The following is a 21,369-nucleotide window of genomic DNA, read 5'->3' on the forward strand; positions in this document are numbered from 1 at the left end:
AGTTATAATGTTGCTACAAAATTTGAATCCTAAACAAGGACATTGTCATGGAACAAGATTGGTAGTTAGGAAGTTGTTTTCTTCAATGATAGATTTTGAAATTATAACAGACAGAGTTCAAGGAAATAGAGTGTTTATTCCTTGAATAGTATTGAGCCCACCAGATGTAAACTGGGATCAGGATAAGCCTTATACTTCAGTTTAATAGATACGCATTGATTTGAGTTGTAGAGATGTCTAATTAATCTTTATCACAATTTCTCCTGAGGAAAAGCTTTATTACGCAGTGAATGATTAGGATCTGGAATACATTGCCTGAGAGTGTGGTGGAGGCAGACTCAATTGAGGCCTTCAAAAGAGAATTGAATAATTACCTAAAGAGAATTGAATAATTACCTGAAGAGAAAAAAATTTCAGGGTTGTAGGGAAAAGGCAGGTGAGTAGGACTAGGTGAGTTGCTCTTGGAGAGCCAGCACCAACATAATAGGCTGAATGGCCTCCTTCTGTGCTGTATCCATTCAATGATTCTATGAAATCTGTCTTTTCAACTCGGGACAAAGGAATTCCCAACTGGACTTTCATCTTCTCTGACTATAAGTAAATCACAAGGCCAGACTCTTTATAAAGGTTTATTTATATTCCTTGGCCTGTTTTTATACAGGACAGCTTTATGTAGCTTTTTTCAGAGTGAGAAGTTTTGATTCTGATGAAGTCTTTGGTGAAAGAATAACTAGAAATCCTGTGTTTGAAGAAGTAGTGTTGCATTCAAGTCCTCTGAAGAAGGAATTTTCCTCCACACAAGATCAGGGGGCAGGTTGTTCAACCTTGCCCGTCTAAGAGCGAAGTCCAAAGTATGGAAAGTCCTCATCAGGGAACTCCTCTTTGCTGACGATGCTGCTTTAACATCTCACACTGAAGAGTGCCTGCAGAGTCTCATCGACAGGTTTGCGGCTGCCTGCAATGAATTTGGCCTAACCATCAGCCTCAAGAAAACGAACATCATGGGGCAGGACGTCAGAAATGCTCCATCCATCAATATTGGCGACCACGCTCTGGAAGTGGTTCAAGAGTTCACCTACCTAGGCTCAACTGTCACCAGTAACCTGTCTCTAGATGCAGAAATCAACAAGCGCATGGGAAAGGCATCCACTGCTATGTCCAGACTGGCCAAGAGAGTGTGGGAAAATGGCGCACTGACACGGAACACAAAAGTCCGAGTGTATCAGGCCTGTGTCCTCAGTACCTTGCTCTATGGCAGCGAGGTCTGGACAACGTATGTCAGCCAAGAGCGACGTCTCAATTCATTCCATCTTCGCTGCCTCCGGAGAATACTTGGCATCAGGTGGCAGGACCGTATCTCCAACACAGAAGTCCTCGAGGCGGCCAGCATCCCCAGCTTATACACACTACTGAGTCAGCGGCGCTTGAGATGGCTTGGCCATGTGAGCCGCATGGAAGATGGCAGGATCCCCAAAGACATATTGTACAGCGAGCTCGCCACTGGTATCAGACCCACCGGCCGTCCATGTCTCCGCTTTAAAGACGTCTGCAAACGCGACATGAAATCCTGTGACATTGATCACAAGTCGTGGGAGTCAGTTGCCAGCGTTTGCCAGAGCTGGCGGGCAGCCATAAAGACAGGGCTAAATTGTGGCGAGTCGAAGAGACTCAGTAGTTGGCAGGAAAAAAGACAGAGGCGCAAGGGGAGAGCCAACTGTGTAACAGCCCTGACAAACAAATTTCTCTGCAGCACTTGTGGAAGAGCCTGTCACTCGAGAATTGGCCTTTATAGCCACTCCAGGCGCTGCTTCACAAACCACTGACCACCTCCAGACGCTTACCCATTGTCTCTCGAGACAAGGAGGCCAAAGAAGTGTTGCAATAAAGATACTAATTTGACTGCAGATGTTTTGTGGGCCTCTGCTAGTCTGGAATAAAATGCTAGTCTCCTTAATGATCGTGAAATTACTCAATTGTCGTAAAAACCCATCTGGTTCACAAATGTCCTTTGGGGAGGAAATCTTACCTGATCTGGCCTGCACATGACACCAGATCCACAGCAGTGCGGCTCTTAACTGCCCTCTGAAATGGCATGGAATGCCACTCCGTTGTATCAAACCGCTACGGTAAAAAGCACCGTGGGCGTACTTATATAACATAGCAGCAGGAGTACGCCATTCAGCCCTTCGAGTTTGCTCTGCCATTCTAGATCGTGGCTGATCATCTACTTCAACATCATATTCCCACACTATCCCCATATCCCTTAATGTCATTAGCAAATAGAAATCTGTCTTGAACTTGCTCGGTGACCGAGCTTCCACCACCCTCTGGGGCAGAAAATTTCAAAGATCTACCACCCTCTGAGTGAAGAAGTTCCTTCTCATCTCAGTCCTAAATGGCTTCCCCTTCAATCAATTCTGAGATTGTGTCCCCTGGTTCTAGACCCCACAGCCAGGGGAAACATTGTTTCAGCGTCTACCCTGTCTATTTCTTTAAGAATTTTGTAAGTTTCTATGCGATCACCTCTCATTCTTCTAAACTCCAGAGAATACAGGCCCAGTCTCCTCAATCTCTCCTCATAGGTCAATCCCACCATCTCAGGAATCAGTCTGGCGAACCTCCGCTGCACTTCTTCTATGGCTAGTATATCCTTCCTTGGGCAAGGGGATCAGAACTGCACACAGTTTCCAGATGTGGCCTCACCAATGCTGTATACAATTGAAGCAAGACTTCTTTGCTCCTGTACTCAAATCTCTTGTGATAAAGACGAATATACAGTTTGCCTTCCTAATTGCTTGCTGCACCTGCATGCTAGCTTTCAGTGACTTATGAACAAGGACACCTAGGTCCCTTTGGACATCAACACTTTTCAATCTCTCACCATTTAAGAAATACTCTGCACCTCCATTCCTCCTACCAAAGTGGATAACCTCACATCTATCCACATTATATTCCATCTGACATATTCATTCAGCATGTCCAAATCCACTTGAAGTCTCTTTGCACCTTAGTTGCAACTCACATTCCCACCAAATTTTGTGTCATCCGCAAACTTGGAAATATTAAAATTGGTCCCCACATCCAAAGCATTGATACAGCTAGTGCTCCAGCTCTGATCCTTGCGATACCCCACTGGTTACAGCCTGCTAATCTGAGAATGACCCATTTATTCCTACTCTCTGTTTTCTGCCTGTTACCCAATCCTCAATCCGTGCTAGTGTACTACCCCTAATCCCATGCGCTTTAATTTTGCTTCGTAACCTCCTATATGGAACCTTATCAAAAGTTTTTTGAAAGCCCAAATACACCACATCTACTGGTTACTCCTTATCCACTCTGCTAGTAACATCCTCAAAAAAACTCCAACAAGTTTGTCAAACATGATTTCTCCTTCATAAATCCATGTTGACTCTGCCCAATCCTACCATTATTTTCCAAGTGTCCACGAATCAAATCCTTTACAATAGATTATAGTATTTTCCCTACTACTGATGTAAGGCTAACCAGTCTGTAGTTCCCTGTTTCCTCTCTTCCCTCCTTTCTTAAACAATGGGGTTACATTTGCAACCTTCCAATCTGCAGGCACTATTGCAGAATTTGTAGAATTTTGAAAGATTTCACCAATGCATCCACTATCTCTGTAGCCATCTCTTTCAACACTTCAGCATCCTTAACATAGTAAAACATCACACGGCATTTTACAAAGGGATGAAACTCAGATGCTGAGGAGGAATTGTGAGGTGGGTTAGGGAAAATGCAAGAAGACGTGGTGCAAAAAGTAGATTTTACAAAGGCTTCTCAAAATGGGAAGAGATGTGGCATGGCAGAATGGTTTAGGAAGGGCGCATTAGGAATCTATACAGATTGAGTTATATTATAAAAGTTAGCTATTGCTGCTATCATGGATACTTTACCAGATGGATTCACTTTATATTCGTGAAGAAATTATTAACTGCGAAATAATGAGTTCATAGGTATTTCTTTTGCCCATTGCAGCTTCTATACTTGATCCAGTATCTCTACTTTCCCAATTTTACTCTAAGGCACCAAAAATATTGACATTACTTTAAAAAAAAAATTGCAAACCAACAGATAGATATAGATGATACAAGCTGAAGATGAAATGCTATCAAAGATTCCTAATTTGCAATATCAAGTCCTTTAGTCCAAATAACTTGATTTTATTTTAGCTATTCAAGCATGCTTTCTCAATTTAATAGAAACCCATATGCATACATGCCATTTTGTAGGTCACACTGAGCAGGGAGCTAAAAATATTGAGGATCCTGTAGTGTTCTGCAATTCTTCAATTTGGACAGGTTACTATTTTCTCATCGGAGGGCCATAGTCTCACTTGCATAGGATTGGGGGAGGGGAGATCTGTGGGTACCAGATTCACAATGGCTCACACCTGATGAATTCAGTCGAAGAAGCATCAACCACTGGGTGTGGGGACTTAAGCATGCAGGAAACCAGCTCAATTCTCTGCATATAGACTCCACAGTTTGACAGTTTCCACAGTTTTTTCTTTTGGCTAGAGGTTTACTGTCCACATTTGTAGAGGAGGGGGCATCAAAAAGTGCTAGATTTTTGTTTTGCAGCAAAAGCTATTTATGTCTGCAAGAGACAGGGTCTCCTTTTCCCCTACCAAAGAGATCTTTAAGGGGGAGATGTCTCAAGTATAGGCTAGGTACATTCCTAGGCAATGTAGAGTGAAAGGTAAGTGAACCAAAGCCAGAGCTCCTGGGATGACTAGGGTGATGGCAAATATGATGAAACAAAACAACAGGTATATGTTGCACATTAGGTGAATTCTTCAAGTGAGAATTAAGCCAAATACAATAAGATGAGGGGGAAGTGAAGAGGAAAATGAGACTGATAAAGAAAGAATGAGAATAGAATGGCAATCAATATAAAAGGGAATCTTAAAAACCTTCTACCGGCATGTAAATAATAAGTTGGTAGTAAGAGGTGGGGTGGGGTCTATTCGGGACACAGAAGATGGCATACGCTGAGAGGTGCAGTGCAAGGCTAGAATATTTAAATGAGTTCTTTGTAGTGGTGCTTATTAAGGAAGAGGATGCTCGTAAAATAATTGGTAGAAGCAAAGAAGGCAGAAGTAATAAGTGGGGTGAAAATTGATAGGCAAGATGTACTGGAAAGGCTGGCTATGCTTAGAGTGGATAAGTTGCCTGGTGTGGATGGCTTGCATCCTAGGTTTCTAAAGGAAGTGGGAGTGGAGATAGCGGAAGGGTTTGCCATAATCTTCGCTACGTATGGGGAAGGTGCCAGAGGATTGGAGAGTGGCAAATGTGACACCCTTATTCAAGAAAGGGTGTTAAGGACACCCTAGTAATTACAGACCCAGTCAGTTTAATATCGCTGGTAGATAAGGTCTTTGAAACAATAATTGGGGTGGGGGGGGGGGGCGGGGGGGAGAGAAATCAACAGGCACTTGGAGACGTTTGAGTTAATTAAGGATTTGTAAAAGGCAGATCATGCTTAGCTAATCCAATTGGATTTTTTTTATGAAGAGAAAAAGTTGATAGAATGCAATGGATGTTATCTTTATGGATTCTGAGAAAGCATCTGACAAAGTACCATGTAAAAGGCTAGATAACAAAATTGGAGGGTTAGCATCAACTTGGATGGAAAAATTGGCTTAAGGATAGAAAACAGTGAGTCATGGTTGTTTTTCAGACTGGAGGATGGTTGACAGTAGTGTTCCCCAAGGGTCAGTATTAGACCACAGTTTTTTTTTTGATTATATATGAAGGACTTGGATATTGAAATAGGATTGTAACACTTGAAAATTTGCCGATGATGCCAAACATGGAGAAGTGGCAGACATTGACGATGATGGCAATCAACTGCAACAGGACATAAATAGGCTAGCAAAATGGGAAGACAAGTGGCAGATGAAATTTAATAGACTAGTGTGATGAGATGAATTTTTGCAGAAGGGATAAGGAGAGGTAATATAGACAAAATGGCACCGTTCTAAATGTGGAAGGACAGAGGGACCTCAGGGTCCACGTGCACAGATCCTCAAAGGTGGCAGGACATACCGAGAGAGTGGTTGGAAAAGCATATGGGATCTTGGGCTTCAAAAAGAGGTAATGTGCACAAAAGTAGGTAAGTTAAGCCGAACCTTTATAAAGCTCTAATTAGGCCGCAACTAGAGTATTCTGTCCAGTTCTGGTCACCACGCTTCAGGAAGGATGTGAGAGTCCTTGATAAGGTGCAAAGGGGATCTACCAGAACGGTCTCAAGGTTAGGTTGGAGAAGCTGGGGTTGTTCTTCTTGGGGCAGTAGAGATTGAAGGGAGATTTGATAGAGATGTACAAGATTATGACAGGTTTAAATGAGGTAGGCAAAAAAAAGTTGTTCCCATTAGCTGATGGTACACAGACTAGGAGGACACAGATTTAAGGTTTTGGGTAAGATGCAGGAGGGAATGTGAGGAAGAACTTTTTTATGCAGCAAGTGGTAATGACTTGGATGAAGGGACCGAAGGTATGGTCGCTAAATTTGCTGATGACTCAAAGATAGGTCGGAAAGTAACTTGTGAAGAGGACATAAGGAGGCTACAAAGGGATATAGATAGGTTAAGTGATTGGGTAAGGATCTGGCAAATGGAGTATAATGTGGGAAATGTGAAATTATCCATTTTGGCAGGAAGAATAAAAAAGCGTATTATCTAAATGTTGAGAGATTGCGGCGCTCTGAGATGCAGAGGGATCTGGGTGGCCAAGTGCATGAATCGCAAAAGGATAGTATGTAGCTACAGCACATAATTAGAAAAGCTAATGGAATGTTATCATTTATTGCGAGGGGAATTGAAATCAAAAGTAGTGAGGTCATGCTTCAGCTGTACAGGGCATTGGTGAGACCACATCTGGAGTTCTGTGTACAGTGTTGGTCTCCTTATTTAAGGAAGGATGTAAATGCGTTGGAAGCAGTTCAGAGAAGGTTTACTAGATTAATACCTGGAATGAGCAGGCTGTCTTATGAGGAAGGATTAAACAGTCTCGGCTTGTATCCGTTGGAGTTTAGAAGTGAGTGGCGACTTGATTGAAACATACAAGATCCTGAGGGGTCTTGACAGGGTGGATGTGGAAAGGATGTTTGGACTGCAGCTGTTAAAGAAGGTGGCTCACCAGCACCTTCTCGAGGGCTATTCGAGATGAGCAATAAATGCTGACCTTACCATCGACGCTCACGTCCCAAGAACGAATAAAAAAATGCACAGTAAACCTAATTTAGACCTTATTGTATTCCCTCCTATGACATCATATTCCCACTTGGCTATCTACCCCTGCAGCTCTCCAACCTTATTTACCACACTCCATGCATTCACGTGCATGCACAGTAAACCTAATGTTACAACCAGGTGATGAAGGGTTCTCAGGCTCCCCTTTTGCCCCTTCTCTGGTTTGACCGCAACAGGGTTTATTCTTTTAACAGTGATTTAGCTTACCACCTCAGTGAGCTTTTGCTCACGGTTCCTCGAATATAATTACCATTGAACCAATCAGACAGGTTTTCTTGAGTTTAAACAAGAAAGATGTAAGCTTATTAACCTTATCAGTCTAAACCGCTTAAAATTACTAAAATACGCAATGCATCCATGCTCACGTTCATACGAGAGGCACAAACACAAATAGATACAGAGGTGAAAAAAGAGTTGGGAGGTTGAAGTAAGTCTGTAATAAATGGAATTCAAATACTGAATTTCAGTGTCCTTGGTTGAAGTTAAAGTCTTGAAGCCCTCGCTGGGGTCATGTGCTCTGGTTCCAGAAGGCTGAAGAGAGACTTTATCTTTCCTCTTGTTGTTTGAGAGAGTCTGTAGATTTGAGGTTTTAGCTGCAGCTGAGGTCTGTCTGGGACTTTGCTGGAGAGGGAGAGAGATGTTCCTTGGAGGTCAGTTACTGTCTTTTTTCCTTCTGAGACACAGTTCACAAACTCAGTGTTACACAGGCAGGTATGTCATGTGACCACCTCTGTTTGAAAACAAGTATCTGGAAGGTTTTTTGAAATTCTAAGTTCTTCAGACATACTTGGGGGGGGGTGGGGGGGGGGGGTGAAGTTTGCTCTTTCAAAGTCAAGGGATGTCGATGGCTTTTCACCACCGCTATTGACAAAAACCATTCTGGGAATTGAATCAGAGCGCACCCCTATTATTCTAGCTAGACTGGGTAATTACCTCTGTCTTCCAGCCAACCTTTGGCTTCTCATATGCAAATTGTGCGTGGCCATCTTTAGCTGTTCAGTTCTGCTTTTTAAAAGTTATTTGTAATATCCAGCAAAAGAAAAAGACTTGGGCAGAGTTCCATATGACAAAATTAATATTTTTCCATTTGGCATGTGGGTTTTCCATCAGACTAATTTAGACCTTATTGAATTCCTTCTTACTCTGACCCCACTGAATGCCTTACTATTACTTACTCTTATGCTGTCTGTCTCTCGCAATTCTTTCTGCATCTTGTTTTTCCCCTCTAATGTTAGATCCTAGTTCTTATCCCCCTGCCAAGTTAGCTAAACCCTCCCCAATAGCAATAGAAAATCGCCCCGCAATGACATTAGTCCCTGCTCTGTTCAGGTGCAATCCATCCAGTCTGTACAGATCCCAGCTCCCCCACAGCCGATCCCAATGTCCCAGGAATCTAAAGCCCTCCCTCCTGCACCATCTCCAGGTGTTCATTCATCTGCTCTATCCTATTTCTATACTCATTAACGCGTGGCACAAGGAGTAATCTGGAGATTAGTAAGTTTTGTGCCATACAAGTGCCAGGAATGACTATCTCCAACAAGAAAGAATCTAACCATCTCCCCTTGACATTCAATGGCATTGTCATCGCTAAATCCCCCACTATCAACATCCTGGGGGTTACCATTGACTAGAAACTGAACTGGGGCAGCCACATAAATGCTATGCCTACAAGAGCAGGTCAGAGACTGGGAGTTCTGCGATGAGTAACCCACCTCCTGACTCCTCAAAATGTGTCCACCATCTACGAGGCACAAGTCAGGAGTGTGATGGAATACTCTTCACTTGCCTGGATGAGTGTGGCTCCAACAACACTCAGGAAGCTCGACACCATTCAGGACAAAGCAGCCCGCTTGATGGGCACTCCGTCCATCAACTTCAACATTTACTCCTTCTGCCAGTGGCAGCAATGTGTACCATATACAAGATGCACTGCACCTCCTTCGACAGCAGATTCGAAACCCGAGACCTCTTCCACCGAGATAGTCAAAGAGTTATACAGCACACAAACAGGCCCTTCGGCCCATCGTGCCTGTGCCAGCCATCAAGCACCTGACTATTCGAATCCCATTTACCAGCACTTGGCCCGTAGCCTTGTATGCTATGGCATTTCAAGTGCGTATCTAAATACTTCTTAAATGTTATGAGGGTTCCTGCCTCTACCACCTCCTCAGGCAGTCTGTTCCAGATTCCAACCACACTTTGAATGACATTTTTTTCCTCAAATCCCCTCAAACCTCCTGCCCCTTACCTTAAATCTATGCCCCCTGGTTATTGACCCCTCTGTTAAGGGAAAAAGTTTCTTCCTATCTAACGCATCAATACCCCTCATAATTTTGTATACCTCAATCATATTTCCCCTCTGCCTTCTCTGCTCTAAGGAAAACAACCCTCGCCTTTTCAGTCTCTCTTCATAGCTGAAATGCTCCAGCCCAGGCAACATCCTGGTGAATCTCCTCTGCACCCTCTCCAGTGCAATCACATCCTTCCTATAGTGTGGTGCCCAGAACTGTACACAGTACTCCAACTGTGGCCTAACTAGCGTTTTATACAGCTCCATCATAACCTCCCTGCTCTTATATTCTGTGCCTCGGCTAATAAAGGCAAGTATCCCATATGCCTTTCTAACCACCTTATCTACCTGTGCTGCTGCCTTCAGTGATCTATGGACAAGTACACCAAGGTCCCTCTGTACTTCCATCCATTTTATATTCCCTTGCCTTGTTAGTCCTCCCAAAATGCATCACCTCACACTTCTCAGGATTAAATTCCATTTGCCATAGCTCCACCCATCTTAACCAGCCCATCTATATTGTTCTCTCCTCACTATTTACGACACCACCAATTTTCGTGTCATCTGCCAACTTACTGATCATACCTCCTGTATTCACGTCTAAATCATCATTAATGTACACCAGAGGCCTGCTATAAGTCGGGAAAAAGAACCCGACTGAACCACAGCAGATCCGAGCCCGACCTGGCCCGAGTCCCTCTGATTTTGCCCCGAACCTGACCCCACTCGGCCCGACCCGACCATCACTTTAGTTACTTTCCCACTGGGAAGCTCCAGCGAGCTGCAGCGCATGCGCAATGACATCATAGTGACGTTATTGCGCGCTGCACAGACTCAGTTTCATCCTGGATTCCCAGCTCAGGTAAGTTTTTTTTTTAATTTCAATACTTGCCGGCCGAGCACTTACCGTGTGTCTCCAGCCCGACCCGACCCAACTTGACGTGGACTCGGCCTGACCTGAGCCCGAATGCCAGCCCCGGAAGATGAGCCCGAACCCGACACTTGTTATCTGGTCCCGTCAGGTTCGGGTCGGGTAGCAGGCCTCTAATGTGCACTACAAACAGCAAGGGACCCGGCACTGATCCCTGTGGTACACCACTGGTCACAGGCTTCCACTAGCAAAAACAACCCTCGACCATCTCCCTCTGCCTCCTGCCACTAAGCCTATTTTGGATCCAATTTGCCAAATTGCCCTGGAACCCATGGGCTCTTACCTTCTTAATGAATCGCCATGCAGGACCTTATCAAAAGCCTTACTAGGCAAGGGCAGCAGTTTCATGGGAACACCACCATCTGCAAGTTCCCCTCCAATCGACACACCATTCTGACTTGGAAATATATTGCAGTTCCTTTCCTGTTGCTGGCAGCAACTTCCTTCCTAACAGCACTGTGGGCATTTCCACACCAGATGGACTACAGCCCTTCAAGAAGGCAACTCACCAGCCCTTTGTCGAGGACAATTTGGGATCTGCAGCACGTGCTGGCCTTGCCAGCGATGCCCACATCCCATAAAACACAAATAGTAATTTTTGAGGTAAAAACAAGAAATGCTGGTACCACTCAGCAGGTCTGGCAGCATCTGTGGAAAGAGAAGCAGAGTTAACGTTTCGGGTCAGTGACCCTTCTTCGGAACTCAGGTTCCGAAGAAGGGTCACTGACCCGAAACGTTAACTCTGCTTCTCGTTCCACAGATGCTGTCAGACCTGCTGAGTGGTTCCAGCATTTCTTGTTTTTATTTCAGATTTCCAGCATCCGCAGTATTTTGCTTTTATTTTAGTACTTTTTGAGGTCCTGCTTGCTAGTTTGTTTCCTAACCCCCTAAAATCTGCCTGCAAGACCTCATTCCTCTTTCTACCTATGTCGTTGGTACGAGTATGGATCATGACCTCTGGCTGTTAACTTAACCTCTTTCTTCCCCCCCCCCCCTCAAAGTGCTTTGTAGCTGTTCTGACATCCTTGACCCTGGCACCAGGAAGGCAACATACCATCCTGGATTTGCATCTGCGGTTGCAGACTGCTCCCAAACTCTAAAATCCCCTATCGCTATTGCTTTCCCATTCTTCCTCCTGGCCCACTATACTGTTGAGCTGCACTCTCCAGAGGAAACATCATCCTCACCACTATTCGCAACTGAATACTGGTTGGAGAGCAATAAGGACTCTGGACTCCTGCAGTACCTGTCTGGTCCTCCTTGACTGCCTGATGGTCCCCATTCCCCCTCTGTCTGGTAACACCCTTAAACTGTTGGGTGATGACATCTATAATTGTGCTGTCGACAAAACGTTCAGCGTCGCGGATGCACCACAGTGACAGATGTTCATCTTAAATACTCACTGGTGTCTTTTTCATCTGTTGGACAAAATGGTATTCTGTGATATATCCTCTTTTCATTCCACTTGTAACTAAAATGAAGCATAATTTAGTGAAAAGTACTCCACACCCCACTGTAGTTTATTGCTCTTCATTTGATTTTCTAATAATAGCAGAGCCAAAATGCAGTTTGAAAAGACTAAAAGAGCAGACAAGCTAAACAGAAAGTGATGATGGTTGGGGAAAGACTGCGAGATAAGGAGCGCTACAATTTTGAAGTTTTAGGAACAGAATAAATTACATTTATTCAATGAAATGAATCAAAGGCTGTGATGAGCGTGTGAAGATAGTGAGAGGAGAAAGAGCATGTAGAATAATGTATTTTGCAGATTAAAGAAAAGTGAAAAATTCCGATGTTGTCATGGAGAGAGATTTTAGGCCAGAGGAGAGTGGTTTGCTTGTCAGGTGACCAGCACTTATCCTGGATAAAGGAGTGGATTCTGTGGGTTAAATCTTCAATTCTTGGATGCATTGACTTTAAACAGAGTGCAGCATTTTCATCTGAAGCAGGAAACCAAGCTTCTTGTAAATATAGAATCAAAGAATGATAACGCACCGAAGGAAGCTTTCTGCCATCATGCCTCTCTCTAATTAGTCTCATTCCCTTCCTCTTTCCCCATAGCCCTGCATATTTGGCCCATTAAGTATTTATCCAACTCCCTTTTTAAAGTTATTATTGAATCTGCTATCACCACCCTTTCAGGCAGTGCATTTCAGATCACAGCAACTTATTGTGTTTAAAAAAAGATTTCCTCATGTTGCCTCTAGCCCTTTTGCCATTCTGCTTAAATCTGACTTCTGACTACTGACCCTCCTGCCATTGGAAACAGTATCTCCTTATTTACCATATTAAAACCATTTGTGGTTTTGAACACCTCTCTCAAATCTCTTAACCTTCTCTGCTCTAAGGAGAACAACCCCAATTTCACCAGACTCCACATAACTGAAGTCCCTCATCTTATTGTTTCTGCATGCTCCCTAAAGTCTTGACATCCTTCCTAAAGTCTAGTGTCCAGACTTGAACACAATACTGCAGCTAAGACCTGGCTAGTGTTTTATAAAGGTTTGTACCCAATGCCTCTATTACTAATGCAAGGATGTCATATGCTTTTCTAACAGCCTTCTCAACTTGTCCTGCCACCTTAAAAGATTTGTGTGCATACACCCCCAGGACACTCTGTCCCTGCATTATTTAGTTTATGATGCCTCTCTACATTCTTCCTACCAAAATCTATCACTTCACACTTCTCTGCATTACATTTCATCAGCCATGTGTGTCTATTTCACCAGTCTATGTCCTTCTGAAGTCTGTTACTATCTTCCGCATTGTTTGCTACATTTCCGAGTTTCGTGTTGTCTGCAAACTTTGAAGTAATGGCTTGTTTACCTGAGTCTAGTTCATTAATATATATCAAAAAGAACAGTTTTGAGTTTGGGGAGATGTGGAAGTTCAGAACAGTTAGTGAGGCTGAGGATGTAAATAGATGAAAAACTAAGGCTGAAGGTACCAATGTAAGAAGTGGTAGGAAATGATTAGACTTAAGAGATGGAAGGAGCAAGACGTTTAATGCCCTGTTGATAATTCAGTCTTGGGAGGACTGAAGCCCTGAGGGCGTGAAAGTTGTGAATGTAGAATGGAATCACCGACAAATTTTTTTTTTAAGGCCAGCATTTGTTGCCCATCCCTAATTGCCCTTGACAACTGAGTGGCTTACTACGCCATTTCAGAGGGCATTTAAGAGTCAACCACATTGCTGCGGGTCTGGAATCACATGTAGGTGAGGACAGCAGATTACCTTCCCTAAAGGGCATTAGTGGGGTTTTTAATAGTTTCGTGATGTTCACTTTGAATTCCGGATTTTTGAATTTAAATTCCACAATTGTCATGGTGGGATTTGAACCCATGTCCCCTGGGCCTCTGGATTACCAGGTCAGTGACATTACCACTATGCCACCAGAGATGGTTGAAGGGAAGGAGCTTATTAGGACGGAGAAAGAGGATTGGTGTCAGGACTGACAGGACGCTGTGAAACCTCTGACTTAAAGGAAAAATAGTCTGAATATGAGACAGCTGAAACACATCGGTATTTGAGATGAGACTGAGTGACCATGAACCTAGCTTTAGTGAAAAGCTCTGCAGATGTAATTGTGCATCCTCTCTCATATATATCAAACACTATAGTCCCTTTTGCTACCTTGAATGTTGAGGTTTCTTGACTGATTGCAGTCTGATTAAACAGCCTGATATTTGTAATTTTTTTTTCACAGTTGCAACTAAAAAGTCTACTGCAAATTGAAGGACACTGAGTGCTTCATCTTTGTTAAAGTAATTTACCTTCACACTGAATACACATTAAGATGGTCACCATTATAAATCACGTTTGAGAATTAAACAAAATGTCTTTAAACTACAGCCTCATTTAGTGACTATAACTGGATAAAACCAGGCCTTTATCTGCATTTCTGAACATGCTAAAACCTGTGCTCCTACAATGTGTGGCATTTCTAAGCAGTCATTTGTGTTAAAGAGCAGCATTACAGTGAGTGGGTGTGTTGCCAAAGTAAAGAGTTCTTCCTTTGTAATTTAAAAAAAAAAGCATTTCTGCTATCAGTTAGGAGAAATATTATTTAATTTTCCTTTTCTAGTCAGCCCCCCCCCCCCCCCCCCGCCCCCAAAATCAATTAATGCCAGAAGCAGATTTGTATTCTTAACACTGGCCTCCACCTCAGTTGGTATCAATAAGTATTGCTGTGCAGGGCCAGTTATGAGGTTTAAAATGAAACCTGTTTCAAATACCAAATTCTGACTGGTGTTTAAGTAACTAATTGTTGGGGTCTGTTGCCATGGCATTACATAAACTTACTATAGTAAGCAGAGAGGTTCCACATGGATCCTGGCTGAAGTCAGATTGATGACTTATTACAAGTGTGTATGCATTTCACTGTCCTGAAATGACAAGAATCTCTGTTTAGTAAAATGAACATGGAGTAAATGAGATATTGAAGAGCAGGCTGAATTTTGGATACACAAACATAGAAAATAGGAGCAGGAGTAGGCCATTCAGCCCTTCGAGCCTGCTCCACCACTCATTATGATCATGGCTGATCATCCAACTCAGTAACCTGTTCCCGCTTCTCCCCCCCCCCCCCCCATATCCTTTGATCCCTTTCGCCCCAAGAACTATATCTAACTCCTTGTTGAAAACATACAATGTTTTGGCCTCAGCTGCTTTCTGTGGTAATGAATTCCACAGGCTCACCACTCTCTGGGTGAAGTAATTTCTCCTCATCTCAGTCCTGAAAGGTTTACCCCGTATCCTTAGACTATGACCCTGGTTCTTGACTCCCCCACCATCGGGAACATCCTGTATCTACCCTGTCAAGTCCTGTTAGAATTTTATAGGTTTCTATGAGATCCCCCTCACTCTTCTGAACTCCAGCGAATATAATCCTAACCGACTCAATCTCTCCTCAGTCGTCAGTCCCGCCATCCCAGGAATCAGTCTGGTTTTTTAAAAAGTACAATTATAGTTAAAGAATCAATGTTCTCTTTTCTCCCCACCTCTGGTGGAGGTGGTGGTGATTTTACAGTTGACGACAGCCTTCTTTGAAACTGAGTGTTAGCAAACTGTTCCCATCTCTATACTGCTGCTTTACAGGGGAGCGTCTCGGGTTGGGGAAGGATGAGTGGGCGGGTAACACCATCAAATGTGATTCTTTTCTTGCCTGTACTTGAGCACAGCACTCTTCCTGTTGTTTTTAGTTTCTCTGCATAGTCTGAATACATGGAGGGCAATTATGCCTTGGCTGGGGTCGGTTAAACCAGCATAAACCAAGTGTTGAACCTGAGTCCTTTCCAGTCTCTACCTTAGTGAAAATTATATGATCTGCTTTTTTAAAACCTGCTAATCCATGGGGAGCTGCAAAGTTATAATTTTTGCTCCAATATTTTCTCCCGCCTCCTATTAAGGCCTTCTACTCAAGAGCTGATTGAAATTTTGCCTATTTGAAAGAATCCTTTAAAAAAAAAAAATTTCCAACTTCGGGGCATCGGTGTGTTGTCAGGTCAGAGAGTATCCTGCCCTCTAATATGTTGAAGCTATCAGTCCTCAACTGCCAGTTACCTAGCGTACTGTAATGCTGTGGTTTTACTACTGGCCTAGTAATCCAGAGGCTTGGACTGATAAGTCAGACAATGAGTTCAAAAGCTCCAATGGCAGTTTGAGAATTTGGGTTTAGTTTTAAACAGCTGGAAATATATGTCTTTTAAAAAGCTGGTATCAGTAAAAAGTGTTGGATTGTCATAAAATTGCATCGGTTCATTAATGTATTTTAGGAAAGGAAACCTGCTCTTGCCCAACCAGGCTACATAAGACTCCAGTCACATACCAACATAGCCTTATTATCTAAATAACAGTTGAGATTATGATCTTTTTAAATACTCTTCATTTTTGCTTTCTGTTTTCTCTGGTGATGATCACTGTTCGCTTGAAGTCATTAACCCGTTGCTGAATATCGTCTCATTGCGTAAGAGTATGTCACCCTTGATTGTGTCATTTTTAAAATATTCTTTCACAGGACGTGAGCGTCACCGACCAGGCCAGCATTTATTGCCCATTCCCAATTGCCTTGAACCGCTGCACTCCGTGTGGTGTAGGGACACATATAGTACTGTTAGGTAAGGGACTGCAGAATTTTGACCCAGTGACGATCAAGGGACGGTGTCAAACTCAGGGTGGTGTGTGACCTGGAGGGGAACTTGGTGGTGTCCCGTGCACCTGCTTCCAATGTTTTATACAGTAGAGGTTGCAGGTTTGGATGGTCCTGTGAAGAAGTCTTGGTAAGTTGCTGCAGTGCATTTTGTAGATGGTACATACTGCAGCCACCGTGCACCCTTGGTGGAGGGAGTGAATGTTGAAGGTGGTGGATGGGGTGCCAGTCAGGCTGGCTGCTTTTTCCTGCATAGTGCCAAGCTTCTGGAGTGTTGTTGGAGCTGCATTTATCCAGGGAGGTGGGGAATATTCCATCACACTCCTGACTTGTGCCTTGTAGATGGTAGAACATGCAAACATATGAATTAGGAGCCAGAGTAGGCCAGGAGAACGGCTTTGGGGAGTCAGGGGGTGAGTTACTCACTGTAGAATTTGCTGCCTTTGACCTGCTCTTGTAGCCATTGTATTTATGTGTCTGGTTCAAATTCAGTTTCTGGTCAATGGTAACCACCACCACCCCCACCCCCAGGATGTTGCTGGTAGAAGATTACTGATGGTAATTCCATTGACTGTCAATGGGAGATGGTCATTGCCTGGCAATTGTGTGGCATGAATTTTACATGACACTTAACAGCCCACGCCTAAATATTGTCCCGGTCTTGCATGTGGGTGCAGACTGCTTCATTATCTGAGGATGTGAATGAAACTGTGCACTTCAGAGAATACTTAGAGGTGATCTGATCAAGGTTCTTGAAATGATGGAGGGAATTGATTGTGTTTGAGATGACAGTTTCTTCCAATTAAATAGATTAGGGAGGACCAAAGGTCACAATTTTAAGTTGTTCAAGTGTGGATTTCAGAAGGTGGTTCTTTTCCTTGTAGCAGACCTCCTGAACAGGCAGTCCACTCATGGCGAACAGTGATTCATTGAATTCCTTCAAGCAAGAGCTGGTCCTGTTTCTATCTCGGACAGGGATCATCTTATACAACATGGACATATTGCATAGAGTTATCAGGGCCAGAATGATCATCTGGACTAGTTTTAACTAGCTTCAATCACTTGGATTGGAGAGGAATATGCCAGAATTTTACCCCCAGATTGGCCTGGAATTTTATCCATTTTTTGCCTCTACCAGGAGATCACAAGGTTTTGGGTGAGATGGAGAGTGTACATAATGTGAGACACGAGGTATCAATTGTGTGGGACAGACTGGATGGACCAGAGGTTCTTTTCCTGTCCGTCATTGTTTGTGCATTTGACAAGTGAGCCCGCCTCCATTATTTCTTTTCCAACGATAACTTGGAGCATTTGATGTACAGTAAAATATGTTACTCTGTCCACTACAATAGCTAGTGATTTCATCCTAGTTTACTTTTCTCTGTGCACCTGTCAGCCTGTCCTGATCTCAATGATATAGCACACAAGCTATTCTAGCAAGTCGGTAAACAAGCACCAGAATATGTTGATCTGCAATGCAATGGCTATTGAATGTGGAATAGGCAATGCTTCTGTTTTAAAACTTGAAGGACTGACCAACCTTTTCCAAAAAATACCTCTAGATTCAGGAAACGTTACATCAGTTGTTGCAATGTTAGAGATCGCAATCAAAATGAAATATTCTACCATACGTGTTGACTAATAGTATAAGAATGAGGATTTTTTAAATTAGATCTTCTATAAGGGGCTATCTACAACTTATTTTTAAAAGATGATTTAGTTGTCAACATGGAACTAAAATTGTAACTGGACATTCACCCTCTCCCCAGATGTAGTCTGTGTAATTCAAAAGGACTGCCTTGGCTCTAAAGCTCTTTAGGACCTCCGGTGGTTGTGAAAGGCGCTATAGAAATGGAAGTTTTTTGATGGGCCAAGCACATCACCTTTAAACAAAAAACAAAATTCTAGAAATACACAGTCAACATCTGTAAAGAGAAGAGACATGGTAAGGCTTTAGGTTCATTTTATTAAAATTTATTTATTAGAGTGAAAATCTTGAAGGTCTACAGTACATTTAAACTAGAGAAGCAGAGTTTCTTGTTTTGCTCTTGAAACTTATGTTCTTTCTCTTACTACTTTTTGTCAACACACTGCTTCTTCCCTCCTTGCAGCTCCCTGGTGTAATCTGCAGCCCCGATCATTTTCTTTTTGTGACCCGCCTTCCTTGTTTTGTTCCATCGCTCTTATCTTGCATGGATGGAATGCTCTGCTTCCACAAGGCCTTCCAACCTGTCAACGCAGTGGAGCATGGCAGCATATCCTCTCAGCTGTGAGTGATAAATGTATTTGTGTAGCCTGCTGCCCTGGGACCAGAAGTCGTCACTCTAGCAACCAGGGTGTGAAGTCTGCAGCTTTTTAATGCAGCCAGTTCTTCTTGTGAAAAGTAGCTGTAAAACAAAACTCAGCAAGTTCCTTCAATCTAAAATAGAAACAAATTTTAAAAATACACAGCATATCTCTTTTTTTAAAAAAACCTCTTTAACTTAGGAACAGGAGTAGGCCATTTAGTCTGTCGTGCCTGTTCCACCATTCAATGAAGTCATGACTGTTCTGTGACCTGACTCCATATATTCGCCTTTGCCCCATATCTCTTAATGCTTTGAGATAACAAAAATCTATCAATCTTAGACTTAAAATTAACAATTGAAATAGTATCAGTTGCTGTTTGCGGAAGAGAGATCCAAACTTCTGTCGCCCTTTGTGCACAGAAGTGTTTCCTAATTTCACTCCTGAAAAGCCTGGCTCTACTATTCAGACTATGCCCCCTAGTCCTATACTCCCCAACACCGCAGCCTCACAGCTCCAGCGACCCAAGTTCAGTTCTGGGTACTGCCTGTGCGGAGTTTGCAAGTTCTCCCTGTGTCTGCATGGGTTTCCGCCAGGTGCTCCGGTTTCCTCCCACCTCCAAAGACTTGCAGGTTGATAGGTAAATTGGCCATTAAAAATTGCCCCTAGTGTAGGTAGGTGGTAGGTGAATGGTGGGGATGTGGTAGAGAATATGGGATTAATGTAGCATTAGTCGAAGAGACTTAGTAGTTGGCAGGAAAAAAGACAGAGGCGCAAGGGGAGAGCCAACTGTGCAACAGCCCCAACAAACAAATTTCTCTGCAGCACCTGTGGAAGAGCCTGTCACTCCAGAATTGGCCTTTATAGCCACTCCAGGCGCTGCTTCACAAACCACTGACCACCTCCAGGCGCGTATCCATTGTCTCTCGAGATAAGGAGGCCCAAAAGAAAGAAGTATAAATGGGCGGTTGTTGGTCGGCACAGACTCGGTGGGCCGAAGGGCCTGTTTCAGTGCTGTATCTCTAAATAAATAAAATAAATAAAACTAGCAAAAATAATTTCTCACATCGGTTTTCTTTAATATCTTCAAAACCTCAATCAAGTCATCTCTTCACCTTCTGAATTCCAGAACATATAACCCTAGTTAATGTATTTTCTCCTTGTAATGTAAACCTAGGAGTGCAGTTATCATTCTGGGAAACCTACACTGCACTCCCTCTGAGGCCATTACATCCTTCCAAAGGTGGTCTTCCCAGAACTCCAATACTCCTGGTGTGGTCTAACCATGGCTTTGTATAGCTGAAGCATGACTTCTACCCTCTTGTCTGAGGCTGAGCCAGACTGCTCACAACCTTGGTGTCATATTTGATCACGAGATGAGCTTTCAACCACATTAAGACTGCCGATTTCCACTTCAGTAACGTTGCCCGACTCCCACCCAGCTCTTCTGTTGAAACCTCTGTCCATGCCTGAGAGGATATTTCCCCTCATGGGGAAATCTAGGACTGGGGCGCACAGTTTCAAATCAAGGGGTCTCCTATTTAAGACTGAGATGAGGAGGAATTTCTTCTCTGAGGTTTGTTTATGTTTGGAATTCTCTTCCTCAGCAACCATTGGAGCCTGGGTCATTGAATATATTCAAGGCTGAGTTAGACAGATTTTTGATTGACAAGGGAGTCGGAGGGTTGTGGGGGGGGGTGGGGGGGTGTGGGGGCAGGCAGGAAAGTGGAGGTAGGGTATCAATCAGATCAGCCATGATCTTATTAAATGGCAGAGCAGGCTCAAGGGGCCGAATGGCCTGCTTCTGCTCCTATTAATATCTGTTCTTAGAGTACCTGTCCATTATCCTTACTCTTTTTCTGCTCAGTCACTTTGCTAAGCAGATCAATATTTTGTCTTCAATTCCATGAGCTTCAACTTTAGCTAACATGCTCTCATTAGGGAGTTTATCATATTCTTTCTAGAAGTCCATATAAATAATATCCATAGACATTACCCTGTCCACTACTTCATAAAATTCAATCAGTATAAGGCATTACCTACCCCTGGCACTCTCTGATCAGCTGAAAATTTTCCAGGTATTCAGTCACCCTATCAGTCATCCTCCGCGACACCCTGGTCCACTCCTTCATTACCCCCACCACCTCGTCCCCGTCCCATGGCACCTTCCCCGACAATCGCAGGAGGTGTAATACCTGCCCATTTACCTCCTCTCTCCTCACTATCCCAGGCCCCAAACACTCCTTTCAGGTGAAGCAGCAATTTACTTGTACTTCTTTCAATGTAGTATACTGTATTCGCTGCTCACAATGTGGTCTCCTCTACATTGGGGAGACCAAACGCAGACTGGGTGACCGCTTTGCGGAACACCTCCGCTCAGTCCGCAAGCAGGACCCCGAGCTTCCGGTTGCTTGCCATTTCAATACTCCCCCCTGCTCTC

The 21,369-nt window shown here is 43.4% G+C and overlaps 1 protein-coding gene across 13 annotated transcripts in view; it reads left to right on the top strand.

The window, feature by feature from the left end:
• mgme1 (mitochondrial genome maintenance exonuclease 1) overlaps positions 1-21,369 on the top strand; it is a 103,432-nt gene that overhangs the window by 21,874 nt on the left and 60,189 nt on the right. For 8 of the 13 annotated variants that reach the window (XM_068044577.1, XM_068044573.1, XM_068044574.1 and 5 more), the window contains exon 2: positions 18,413-18,588. The exons of the other annotated variants lie outside the window; for them this stretch is intronic. The gene's annotated coding sequence lies outside the window, so the exon portion shown is untranslated. The remainder of the gene's footprint in view (positions 1-18,412; positions 18,589-21,369) is intronic. 13 annotated transcript variants of the gene reach the window in all.

Source organism: Heterodontus francisci, chromosome 13 (assembly GCF_036365525.1).
Source record: "Heterodontus francisci isolate sHetFra1 chromosome 13, sHetFra1.hap1, whole genome shotgun sequence".
Taxonomy (NCBI): domain Eukaryota; kingdom Metazoa; phylum Chordata; class Chondrichthyes; order Heterodontiformes; family Heterodontidae; genus Heterodontus; species Heterodontus francisci.